The sequence below is a fragment of the Cinclus cinclus genome, chromosome 18, assembly GCF_963662255.1.
Source record: "Cinclus cinclus chromosome 18, bCinCin1.1, whole genome shotgun sequence".
NCBI lineage: Eukaryota > Metazoa > Chordata > Aves > Passeriformes > Cinclidae > Cinclus > Cinclus cinclus.
Window position 1 is genome coordinate 7,995,445 of NC_085063.1, and position 12,107 is coordinate 8,007,551.

Consider the following 12,107-nt stretch of genomic DNA (forward strand, 5'->3'; position numbering starts at 1 on the left):
CCCACATACATTTGCCATTCACAGGGCGTGGGTTGGGGTTGGCAGAATTTGATGGCGAGGTGGCTGATCCCAGCAGGGGAGGACATCTCCATCACTCACCCACCCTCTCAGGAGTCTGATTTTAACACCACCAAACAGCCACAGCACCAGCCCCAGCCCGACCCACCTCCTGCCATTGAGGGCACTCGATGTAGGGGTTTGAGGAAAGCACCCATGCCAGGCAGGAGCTGCAGGGACACCCTGGGGACTGCCAGCTCCATTATCCTCAGCCTCCAGGGACAGCAAGAGGGACACTGTGAGTGACAGCTCCAAGCCCAGCTGGTCTCCACCGCTCCCACACAACTCAGGGTGGGGGAGTCAGAAGCCAGTCAGGGCAGAAATGGCAAAAGACATGGAATTTTCTCATTTATTTTCCTGTTTAAGTTACTTTCCAGCTTTATCAGAGGCTTGATTCCCTTGCCTTGTGTTATAAATGAGAAACAAAAAAGTCTCAATAGTTATCAAAATTTAGATTGCTTTATTTGATATAGACAAAGCAAGCAGCTCTGGGGAACTCCATACTCCATCCAACCTTGGTTTGCAGCCTCTTCTTATAGTATGGGTTCTCGTTGCAATTTTTAACTTTGCCAGGTAAGCAGTGGTGGTCGAATAAACATCAGTAAAGTCTTTGGGTGATAGTCAGTCTCACAGATAACCATCTGGTCTTGGTAGATAAAAACCGGCAAAAGTCAGGAAGTCTGGTCTTTGTAGATAGGCAGCATTGATCAAACGAAGGCTAAAAGTCTGATTTTGCAAAATCTGTCAGATTATCTATCGGAAAGTCTGATTATCTATCTATTATCTATCTATCGGAAAGTCTGATTTGCAAACTGGTAGTAGATACAACTTATTTAGAAAACATAACGTTCATAACAGGGGGATTTAAAACAGAATTATTTAATCATATATTTTCCTCTATGTAGTGTCCATGCTTCACTTCAGACTTTAGTATTCTGGTTTATACAAACCCCAATACTTGTATGCTTGTATGATTAACACGAATCTTTTATCAATTATCACACCTTGTATTTTAATTCTGCCTCTTCCGAGCTTCCAAGCAGAGCCGAGAGTGAGGGCAGCACCGGGAGCTGCGCGCAGTTCGTGCACCCTCTACGGGCAAAGGCTCCGGCTCTGCCGCCTCCTCTGCCCTCCCCTGCCCGGCTCAGGAACCTCTCCTGCTCTGCAAACCTGCGGGATTTCCAGCCAGCCACCAGATCCCACACAGAGCTTCCTCCTTTCGAGAGCCCGACCGGTTGAAATTTTAATAACATCACCAAAACTAGTCCAGGCTCAGTTTGGAAGCGGGGGTTTGTTCACAAGTATCGTGCTCTTCCCCTTCCAAGTGCAGTTCCTCTCCCTTTCCTGGCTGATCGTGGGTGCTGGTGTAAGGATGTCAATCCCAAAGGAGCCCCATTGGTTCCTGTCTTCCAGAGTGGCACTGGTGACTCACAATCACTCAAAACTCTTTTACTTCACTCCTTTACAGCCCAACCTGAGCCCACCTCACCGTGAGGCAAGTTGAGCAAATTAAGGATGAAAATGTATCAGTGACTCACACTGGCCTTTCCTATTAAAATGGCCCATTTTAACCTTATAATGATAAAAATAACCAGAACCTCAAAAGGATATCACTACACAAAACCTCCTTAAGCTTCCATGTTAAATGAATGGATTTTCAGAAAAGGGTTTTTATTTTGCTATAACAACCTCTTTTCTGATTTTTCAGACTAGTCACTAAATATAAGCTAGAATTACTCAGCTTCATTCCTACTATTGTTGGATTTATTGCCATGTTTTTTCTTGGCTCACTGGAATATATCATAAGGTTTGGGGGTAAAACAGAGGCTCCGTCCCCCCCAAGCTCACAGTATCTTGTAACACTTTTTGAACTCTTTTTCTTTACCTGACCTTATCCTGAATTTCAAGCCTGGTTTTGTTCAGCTTCTCCTAAGGTGAGACCTTATGCTGGTCTGTGGGCACTTCTGCTTTAACCCACACAGCAGATCCTTCTATAGTCATGGTGCTGCAGGAAAAATGGAAAGGTGCTTCAATTTTGAAAGCTGGCTAGTGGATTGAGGATTTAAAGCACCGTATGTGAGTTTCATATTTTCCACTATAAATAAGGACTTGCAAACCAGGGAAAAACATTGTGGCACAGATTACTGGACTGCCAGTATCAGGCAGCACTGTTACCCAAGAGCCCAGGGCAAAAGGGAAGGGAAAGGTGTCTGAGAGTCCGTGGCTGCAACACGTGAGGCTGTACTGATCTGAAAGAGCCATGCTGGGAAATCAGCTTTTTCCACAGAAATTCCTGCTGGCACTTGCACGTGGGCTGGCACGCACAGGTTACCGTATCGGGAAGAATTCTTTAAGTTTCCAGCAAGTGTATGGGGAGGTTTTGGAATAGTGACAGGAGATTTTTGTCCCCTTTAGTGCTTGCGGAACCTCAAGAAGTGGTTCCTGAGGCTTGTCCCACCCATCCTGCAGCTGCCAGCTCCTTCCTGGCAGACGGTGTTTCCTCCAAAAAAAATCCTTGTGCTAGGACACCCCCACGGACACTCCTGGCCATAAGGGTACTTTTGTTCTGGTGCCCTCAAGACTTAATACCTTTGTGAGATCAAATGTGCTTTTTTGACAATCTGGTGCGTCTTACACAACGAGGGGATAATACACACCTAAATAAATCCCTATGGAGTGTGTGATCACATTATCTGTGCCTGGCTCTGGACAGAGCCTTGCACAACCAGCACTAGCAGGCTCCATGTGGGACTTGCTGCCAGCGGGAGCTGCCCCTAAGGGCTCCAAAGGAGAGGGAGATATCAGCAAGAGCTGTACCAGCACTGCATCACAAGCTCCCCTCTGCCCCCCACCAGTTGGGCATGAGAGATGGGCTGCAGCAGGGCACCCACGTGCACCCAGCCCAGTGCCCCTCTGAGAGGCTGGTTCACACCTGGTGCCACAGGCTGAGCTTCAGAAATGCCCTCTTGGGGTACCAGTTTGTCCTCTGAAGGCACAGCCTCCCCACCCATCTGTGTGCTGTGTGACACAGGGGCATGGAGCAGGCAGGTGTAGGGAGTCAGGAACACATATAAATAAATATCCAGAGAGGAAAATACTGTGACAGTGAGAGATTTTATTGCAAGAGCAACACGAGAGCAGCCTTTGTGCCTAAGAGCTCTGCTTCCTGGCTATGGATGTTAGAAGTGGCCACAGGAACCCCCAGACATCACCAGCTGAGCAGCTTTCCCCACCCTGATGCTGGCCAGAGGCTGCTGCCTGTCCTGCTCAGACCACAGCCACAGCAGAGGGCAGTTCTTGAGAGAAAGGAAGAGGGAGAGAATGGAGCAGAGCAGGGCTTGGGGTGCATGTGCTGCCTCAGAAAGGGAGCAGCATCGAGGCTCCTCTAGAGCAGGATTTTCCTAGAGTGCTCTGGCCAGAAAACTCGTCCACCTAGAAGAAGCAGAACAAAAACTACTCAGTTTTCTCATTCAGGCTTTCACCAGCTTTTTTCTGCATCACAGGTGAGGTTTTCCTGTGGGTCCACACTAGCAGAGGGAAACTGGGAGCAGCCCATGGGAAATGGGGTTGGCCAAGGTGGTGCAGGGCTGAGGGATCTGCGTGTCCCAGCCATGGGTGGGCACATTCCCACTCCCCAGGACACAGCACAGTGGGAAAACTCAATCCTTACATCAGTGATATCAACTTCAGCATTCCTGAGGTTGGTGTTGAGGACGTTGGGCAGTGGGACTGACACACTGAAGGCATCTGCAAAAACAGGTGTAAGAATCTCATCACAGGGATGAAACCTGGCATGAAGGCAGCAAGGGGAGGGAGAGAGCCTCAAATCCTTCTGAGTCTGAGATGAGAGAGGACCTTGACCCCCCATACCTTTAACAGAAGGTACATATACAGCTGTGAGGACCTTCTTGAGCCATTCTGCAAGCGAGGAGGCCTGCAGGGAAGAGGATGTGTCAGTAGCAGAAGAGAGCAATAGCTATTAGGCCATGTCAGTTGAATTTGCTATGAAATACAAGAACTAGGAAGCTTCCTTGAGTGAAACACTCCCAGGACTGAGGGTGGATATGTTGTTTGGGTAATTTCTGTTTAATTATTCCTCCCGCATTCCCAGCACCCCCACTGTGTTGTCAACAAGTGAGGGGAGACACCCAGGTGTCACTGCTGTAGGGCACAGGGGGTCTGCAGGGCAGAGGGCAACTGCCCTCTGCCAAGAGAAGTAGAAGGGTGAAAACTGAAGAATTAGGTTTTGGTTTTCCTCCCCTACACAGAGCCTCTGGCCATTGCATCACTCACTGCAGCACCTCGATCCAGTGCTTGCACTTACGGTGGGAGCGTCAAGACTCGGGGGGAACCGTGTCAGGTTGATGCTACAAAAGATAAAAACAAGAGTTGGGGAGTGTTGGTGCAGCCTCCTTCAAGCCTTTTCTTGGTCTGGAAGTTTTCTCACCCTCATAAAGATACAGGAGTTTAAAATGAGAACAACATTTTTACAACTCTCTCATCATGTCAACGGTGCAATTGATCTAAAGTTGGGGCTGGGAGAAGACAGGAGGGCTCCAGCAGCCCCTGACATCTTCATCATGTTTACATCCCTGTCCCCCACCAGTCCCATTTGTCCCCAGAGCTCCCCCACCCACAGAGCTGGGCTCTACCTGTCAAGAGCCAGGGAGGTTTGCAGTTTGCCATCAGAGACTGATGGGGTGATGTTCAGAACAATGTCCTGGAAATGGAACAGTGAAAGAAATGAGGTTATTCCCCTGCACAGCTCCCAAGACTGAAAAGTGTATTTGTAAATTACCCATTCTGAGAAAAAACACTTGTCTGTACCGAGAAGCCACATTTTTGTGACAGATGGCATCATGTATCTCTCTCCCCAGGGCTCGCCTTCCTGTCTTTATTTTGTGTTATTCCGGAAACATTTCACTTACACTTTATGCTTGGTTATGAGCTTGTTTAAAGGACTGGGGCATCACTGTTTTGATGATGCAGTAAATACAAAAGTACAAATATTGCAGGGCCAAGGGTAGGGCAAACCAAGGGGATGCCAGCAGTCATCCAGCCTCAGCCACTGCCCTGTTACAGGCATCTCATCCCCCGGGAGCTCACTCACCACATCGAGGGAGAACAGGAGCCCCTGGGGGGTCTGCAGGGCAGGACTGGCAACATCGATAGTGGCTTTGAGGGTGACAGTGGCTCTTCCATCCTTCACAGTCACTACTGGCTCGTTGTTTACTCGGACACGCAGCTCCAGTGGTAGAGAGCCAGGGAGGACCCGGGTGAGCTGCGGGGGCAGAGGAGGTCAGGGCAGGGGTGGGGTGAGTGATGGGGTTGGAATCAATGCACATGGAGAAGGTGACTGACCTGGGGGATGAAGGGGAAGAGGGCAGACATGGTCAGCAAGCTGCTCTGGGGAACCTGTGGGAACAGCACTGGTGACATCTCTGCCCAGGAAGGGTTGTGCAAAGCCCACACTGGGCTCAGCTGGACCCCACAAACACAAGCAGGCAAAGGTGGGCACCCTTGGGTCACCCAAGAGCAAGCAGGACACTGACCTGGCCTTGCAGAGGGGAATTGCTACCCATCAAGCTGGTGATGTTGAGGTTGAGGGCTCCCTGCCCCTGGACCTGCTCCAGCAGGGCGCTGAGGGTGTCCTGGGAGAGGCTGAGCTGGGCTGGGCTGCCGGTGGCCAGCTGCAGGCTGGCAGTGAGTGGTGCTCCCTGCATGGGGGACATCATGCCAGCCCCGGCATTCTCAGAGAGGAGCTGCAGGGGACAGAGCAGGGAGGGACATTGGTGGAGCTCAGAGGATTGCACTGGGCACCCTGCCTGCCTGGGGACCTCCTGGAGAGGCTCACATGAGGTTTGTCAGCACTTAAATGATGACAGTACTTAAATGATGACAGAACTCAAATGATGACAGCACTTAAATGCTCCAGGCTGCTCTGGCACAGGCAAGGGCTGCATCTGCTACACCTTCCCCACTGAAACATTGCCACATATCCTGATTGGAAAGACACATTGCTGATATTTTATGCATGATTCTGGTCCCTGTCAATTACCGAACTTTGACAAACCACTTAGAAACAGAACATACCTGTGAGCAGCGATTGTTGCTCCTGTATGAAATGAAACTGTTCTGATTAAAAACTACAAAAGTGCTACAATTATGCTTAATTAAGTAGCATCAAACCACTCTTGCTCATGCCACCATGAAGGATTAACAGGCAAAACATAAGGTAGAGACCCAGCAATGGCAATAGCAGGGATGTGGCTGGGGCAGACTCATCAGAACCTTCCTGTGAACACGTGTCTGAAGGCAACTGAAATCTGAGTAGCCTTTGACAAACAGCCACCATGAATCCCCCAAAATCAGAGGTTTTGGGACCAGGGAACACAGCAGAACTTACATTCAGATCCATCTGGATGGCATCACCACTGAGGATGGAGAAGGAGGGCAGGTCCCCCAGAGCCCCAAGTGGGAGCACCTCTGTGAACACAGGGAAGAAAGCTCTTCAGCTGCAATGGCAGGTGATGCTCCCAAATCCCATGGTCCCAGGAGTTACTGGAACCAGCAGCAGCTCCTGGTCAGAGTGTTCCCATCTAGAAAAAAACCACTAGAAAACAATAGATTGCAGCAAAAATGTTTCTAAAAACAACCATTCCTGTGATGGGTTTCTGGAGGAAGAGCTGGCTGGGACAGGGAAACCAAATATTGGGTTTGAGCTGGGAGTGTTGGTTTTAGAGAATCGCTAAAATATATGTATTCACCTAATGTAAAAAACCAAGCAATGCTGAGGGCAGGATGTCACGGGGAGGAGGGGAACATCAGGTGTCAACACTTACGGTTCCTGGAGCCGAGCAGGGAGCTCAACACCTTGAGCCTGGCGTTGATGATGTTGCAGCCCTGGGGAAGCAGAGGGGAGTGAAAAGGTCTGGGACCCACTGCACCAGTGGGTGACAGGGCACTGACAGAGCCAGTGACAGTGGGCTCTGCTGGGCTGCACATGTGGGCAGAGCTGCTGCAGGCAGTGCTGGGGAGCACACCCCATCACACAGGGCTCAGCATCTCGTGGGTGAGCAGCCCCTCTGAGCCACTGTGGGTCTCACATGGGTTAGTGCCTGCTAAACCGGCACCTGATTCTGTTTACCAGCAGAGCCTGGCACGAGTGATGGTGCTGGTGCCTTCCAGCAGGACAGGCTGACCGCCCTGCTGAACTTCCAGCTGTGCAAATATCCACATCCATGGGGCAGCCTGGCCTTCTGCCTGCCCTGCCCGTGCTGCCTGCCCACCCGGAGCTGTGCTGGGGGTGTCACATGAAGGCGGCTCTGCAGACTCACCAGATCCTGCAGGACATCACTAAGGAGGCGTTTCAAAGGCTCATCCAGAACTGGCACTCTGGGTCTGGTAACAGGAAAATAGGAAATAGCAAGTGACCAATGTTAATCCTGGAAAGTAAGAGGGACAAGAGAAACAGGAGGCCTCTCTTGGATTGTTCATACTCAGTGCTGAAATATTGCCATTCCCAAGCCCTCTGAATCCTGCCCAGTGCTAGGTTTGCCACACCCAGAAATGTTCTTTTCTTAGCCCAAATTTTAGGAAAAGGTCAAGAGTTCCCCTCTGAGCCTGACAGCTGGATCACCTTCAAGGCACCAGGCAGAAAAGTGCTGCCATCAATGACCAACAGCACCAAGGTGTCCCACAGCCACAAGAGCCACAGGCTGGTCATGGGCCACCCACTCACATGAATGCTACCTCACACCTGATTCATACCTCACATAGGTGTTTATGTCAAGAGTCTTGCAGTTCAGAGTGTTCTGGTGAGCCGTCCACGTGTCCTGGACCAGCATGGTTGCATCTACTTCCACCTGCTCACAGAGTGGTTGGCCCGGCACGCTGCCCAGGGGAAGCACAACAGGCAGTTCAGGACACTTGTTGACCATCTTCTTTCCCAAGAGATGGTGACCCCCTGCCCCAGGACATGCTGTACCTGCTCTCTACCAGCAGCTGCGTGTTGAAGTCCACCTGGTGCCCAAAGCCTGGCAGGGAGCGCAGACTGATTTTGGGGAGGGTGTTGTTCGCAATTCTCAGTCTGGATAGTTGAAACAAGGAAAAGGCAGAGAGCAGCACATTTGTACATCCCTGTAACCTGAGCCCCCAGCACTGCAGCTGGGCTCCTGGGGTCCTCTTCCCCCTGGGTTATCAGGCACCTTCACCAGCCAGGAGCAGTTTGTGGCACATACAAGGCAGAGGCAAAATGTCCCAGCAGATGAAGCCCCATTTATGAACCCACCCCAGGAGGCCCCAGGAGGAGCCTGTGTGTGCAGGCTCCAGAACAGGACCTCCTTTCCCCAGCATGGCTCAGACACCAGGCTGTTCAAGGACACTATTTCCCAGTCGCACTCACCCCATGAGTTCTTCACCATTTCTGCCAAGAAGGTTGCCAACGAGACCGTTTTTGCCAAGGAGACCATTTTTGCCAATGAGAAGCTCAAGGACGGTGTCAAGGAGAGAATCAATAAGGCCATCTTTGCCAAGGAGACCACCGAGGATACCATCTTGGTCAAGGAGACCACCAACTACACTGTCCTTGCCAAGGAGACCACCTAGGAGACCATCTCCACCAAGGAGGCCACCAAGGAGACTACCAACAGCACCATCTTCTCCAAGGAGGCCACCAAGGAGACCATCTCCACCAAGGAGACCACCAACAGCACCATCTCCTCCAAGGAGGCCACCAAGGAGACCATCTCCACCAAGGAGACCACCAACTGCTCCATCTTTGCCGAGGAGGCCTCCAACAACTCCATCTTTTCCAAGGAGATTGCCTACAGGGCCATCTTTGCCAAGGAGACTGCCAACAGTACCGTCTTTGCCCAGGAGACCCCCAACGACTCCATCCTTGTCAAGGAGACCGCCAAGAAGATTGCCACCAAGGAGACCACTTGGAGCTCTCTGGGGAATACCTTTAGCTGGGGTATCTCTCAAACCTGAAGAGCAGGAGCAGATGTCACTGTGAGCTGCATGGACTGAGCACACATGGTGTGCCAGCCTGGCTCTTCCCTCCCCTCCCTCGTCCCTTTTCATACAAAAGAAGTGGTGGCACCAGCCATGGTAAAATAACTGAAGTGCCATTCTCAAAGTGCTTTATAAATGTAAATTACCAGCATTGCCACTAGTGCTGGGCAGATCTGCACCAGCTTCTGATTTTCTGAGCATGGTCGAGAGACAAAAAGAGAAGAACTGGCCTCAAAAGAAGGATAAATCCTGTCTCTTCCATACACTTACCATTCATATCTGGTCTGGAAACCAAGGACGAGAGTCCAAGACCTTTTGAGGGGATCAGCAGGCTGTTGAGGAGGAGAACAGTCCACAACACTGACATCTTTGGTCCTGATAACTGTGGGAAGTGATTGTCATGAGTGCAGTGCTGGGAGAATGAGCACCAGCTCATGGAGGGATGAAAGAGAAGAGAGGGAGGAGAAAGGAGGGAGGAAGGAGAAAGAAGGAATGCCTGTCAGGGAAAACAAAATCAGGGGGGTGCTGGCACCTGTCCTGCCTCCTCATCACACTGGTGATGATGGACAGTAACCCTCCTGGTGGCACTTTCCTGCAGGAGGAACCAGAATGTCAGCACCAGTTAGTCCAAAGACTGATGGCCAGAGCAGCCAAGGGGAAAGGGAAAGGTTGTTGGGATGTCCCTGCTGTGACCCCTGCAGTGCTGGTGAGCAACATGACTGAGCTGCATGATCTGGGATGCATCCATTCTGGATGGGCATTTCTCCAAGAAACAAATCCCGCATGCCACAGAATGGGGAAACAAGGCATTTCTGACAGCATGTTTGTCTCTAGAAGGAAAGCAACAAAATCAACAGAGTACAAATGCACCAATGTATCTAGCAACCTCCAGAGTGAATGTCATGATTCCTGCAGAAATGTCAGAATCTGATGCTTGCCTCTGCATGGAAACACCTGATAGAATTGTAAGAAAGAGAAAGTAAGCTTTAACATTTCAGTGTCATTGAAATATTTCTGTGGGACCTACAACTTGAAGAAGCTTCTTTTTTTGTTTGTTTTAAAGAACCAAGGTGGACTTCATTGTTCAAAATCTATTTAAATGTAAATAATTCATCAAAAAGGGATCAAAACAAGTGTGAGAGGTCTAATTCACATTAGCTAGAAATATATGGCAGATAATCAGGTTATACCAAAGATAATTTAAGTGATAATTGTTTATGAAAACCCTGAAATACCCTTTCTTATGCAAGGACTAGAAATCCAATGAACCCGCGCATCTCTTCTGGAGAAACTTGTACTGAAAGGCACAATTTACTTCTCAGAGCATAATTCAGGCAAGCAGCAGGCAAGAATAATAATTTTTGTTAAAAGGCCAACACTCCCAAAGGAACACTGAGGGTTTGCAGAGGCAGAAGCAAGGAACACACTTTTTGAGGAATAAGTTTACTCTTACCTGAACAAACTCTCTCCAGTCAATGTCCCTGTCTTCTGAATATCACTGGGGTCTAGGATGTTCATATATAGAGCTTCACAGCAGGAAAAAGGCAGGTGATGTCATTTGGGACATCCAAAATAATTGGTGGGGAGCAAAACAAACAAAGTCTTGTTTCTGGTGACTTCCACTGCAAATATTTCCTTGGAGATATTAGGAGTTAGGTAAATCATTGAGCAACAACCTGTAGGCGCAGACTCAGCCAGCTCTGGGTGCCTGGTTTGGTACATCATCCTTTCAGCCTGTCAGGATGCAGACGTGGCTGAAATGTCATGCCCTGGTAAAATACCTTTCTTTTAAATATTTTTGCTAAATAAAATTGATGTTCTGACTGAAAATGTGTTTAAAAAACTGGCCACCCCTCTCTGTTCATACCTCTGTAATCTCAGGGCTGCAGTACTGAGCAATAAGCCCTTGTGTGGGGATGTGCCACACGTTGTGATAAACGAAGGACCAGGCATCACCTTTTCCAGTGTAAAGACAGACTGTGGAGATAGTAACAGAGCCAAGTGTTCCCCATCCAGGCCACCAGGACATGCCCAGAATTCCCATCCAAGTTGCCTACAGCCTGATCAGACATGACAGCCTCACAGATACCCTGAACTGACAGACTCTTGGGAGAGACACCACCTAACTGGGAAATGCTGCCCTTATCTAACCAGCATGGAATTGCTTCTGAATCCACCACCTCTGCTCAAAGTGCTCCAGAGGGCTGGAGGTGAGATGTGCTTTAACAAGAAGGCACTGTTGAGAGGCTGATGTCATTGACCTGGAAGCTCTCAGGCCAGAGTTTGTTGGTTTGGGGTATTTTTGAAGTTCTGGAAGGATTGTTGATCCCATTGGAAGTGTTGGGCACACCTTCCTGTCATACCAGCCCATGAAACAGATGTGCTGCAGCTGCCCAGGAAACACATCTCTGCCTCCTCCCTGCAGCTCTCTCCAGGTCCCTGCCCTGACTGCTGCCCAGGAGACACAGACATTGCAGCAGCTCTTTGGGAAATGAAAACAAAAAAGGAGAAGAAACCTTCCCCCATGGGCCCCAGACCAAACGTGGTCCCCATGCATGGAGCACATCCCGACAAGCACAGCAGAAGCTATCTGTGCTGAAGGGAGAAGGCACCAGCTGAGGGGACTGGGGTGAACTCTTCACTCTCTGATGTCCTCATTGACAACAGGAGTGGATGGCTGCTCCCCAGCTCTGCTGAAAAATAATCCAGAAAAATTGCTTGCTCAGTGTTAATACTTTCTGTAAACTTAGAAATAAATATTTCCAGCAGATTAGCCAGCTTTGGACACACATTATTTCCAGCTTTGAAAAAATACCTTAGTTAAAGGCCAAGGAAGGGCTGGCAAAGATGTCAAAGCGCTAAAGGAGTTGTCACTCTCCTTGCAACCTGATCAGCCAGGAGCTCTGGAGCACAAAGCCCGGCTGTCATGGTGAGATCATGACCTTTGATAAGATGGACGAGGGTGTTAACAAGATGGTATTAAGTTATCATCCATCCTGAATCGCTTCCTACTCCAGGAGCCACTGTCCAAAACC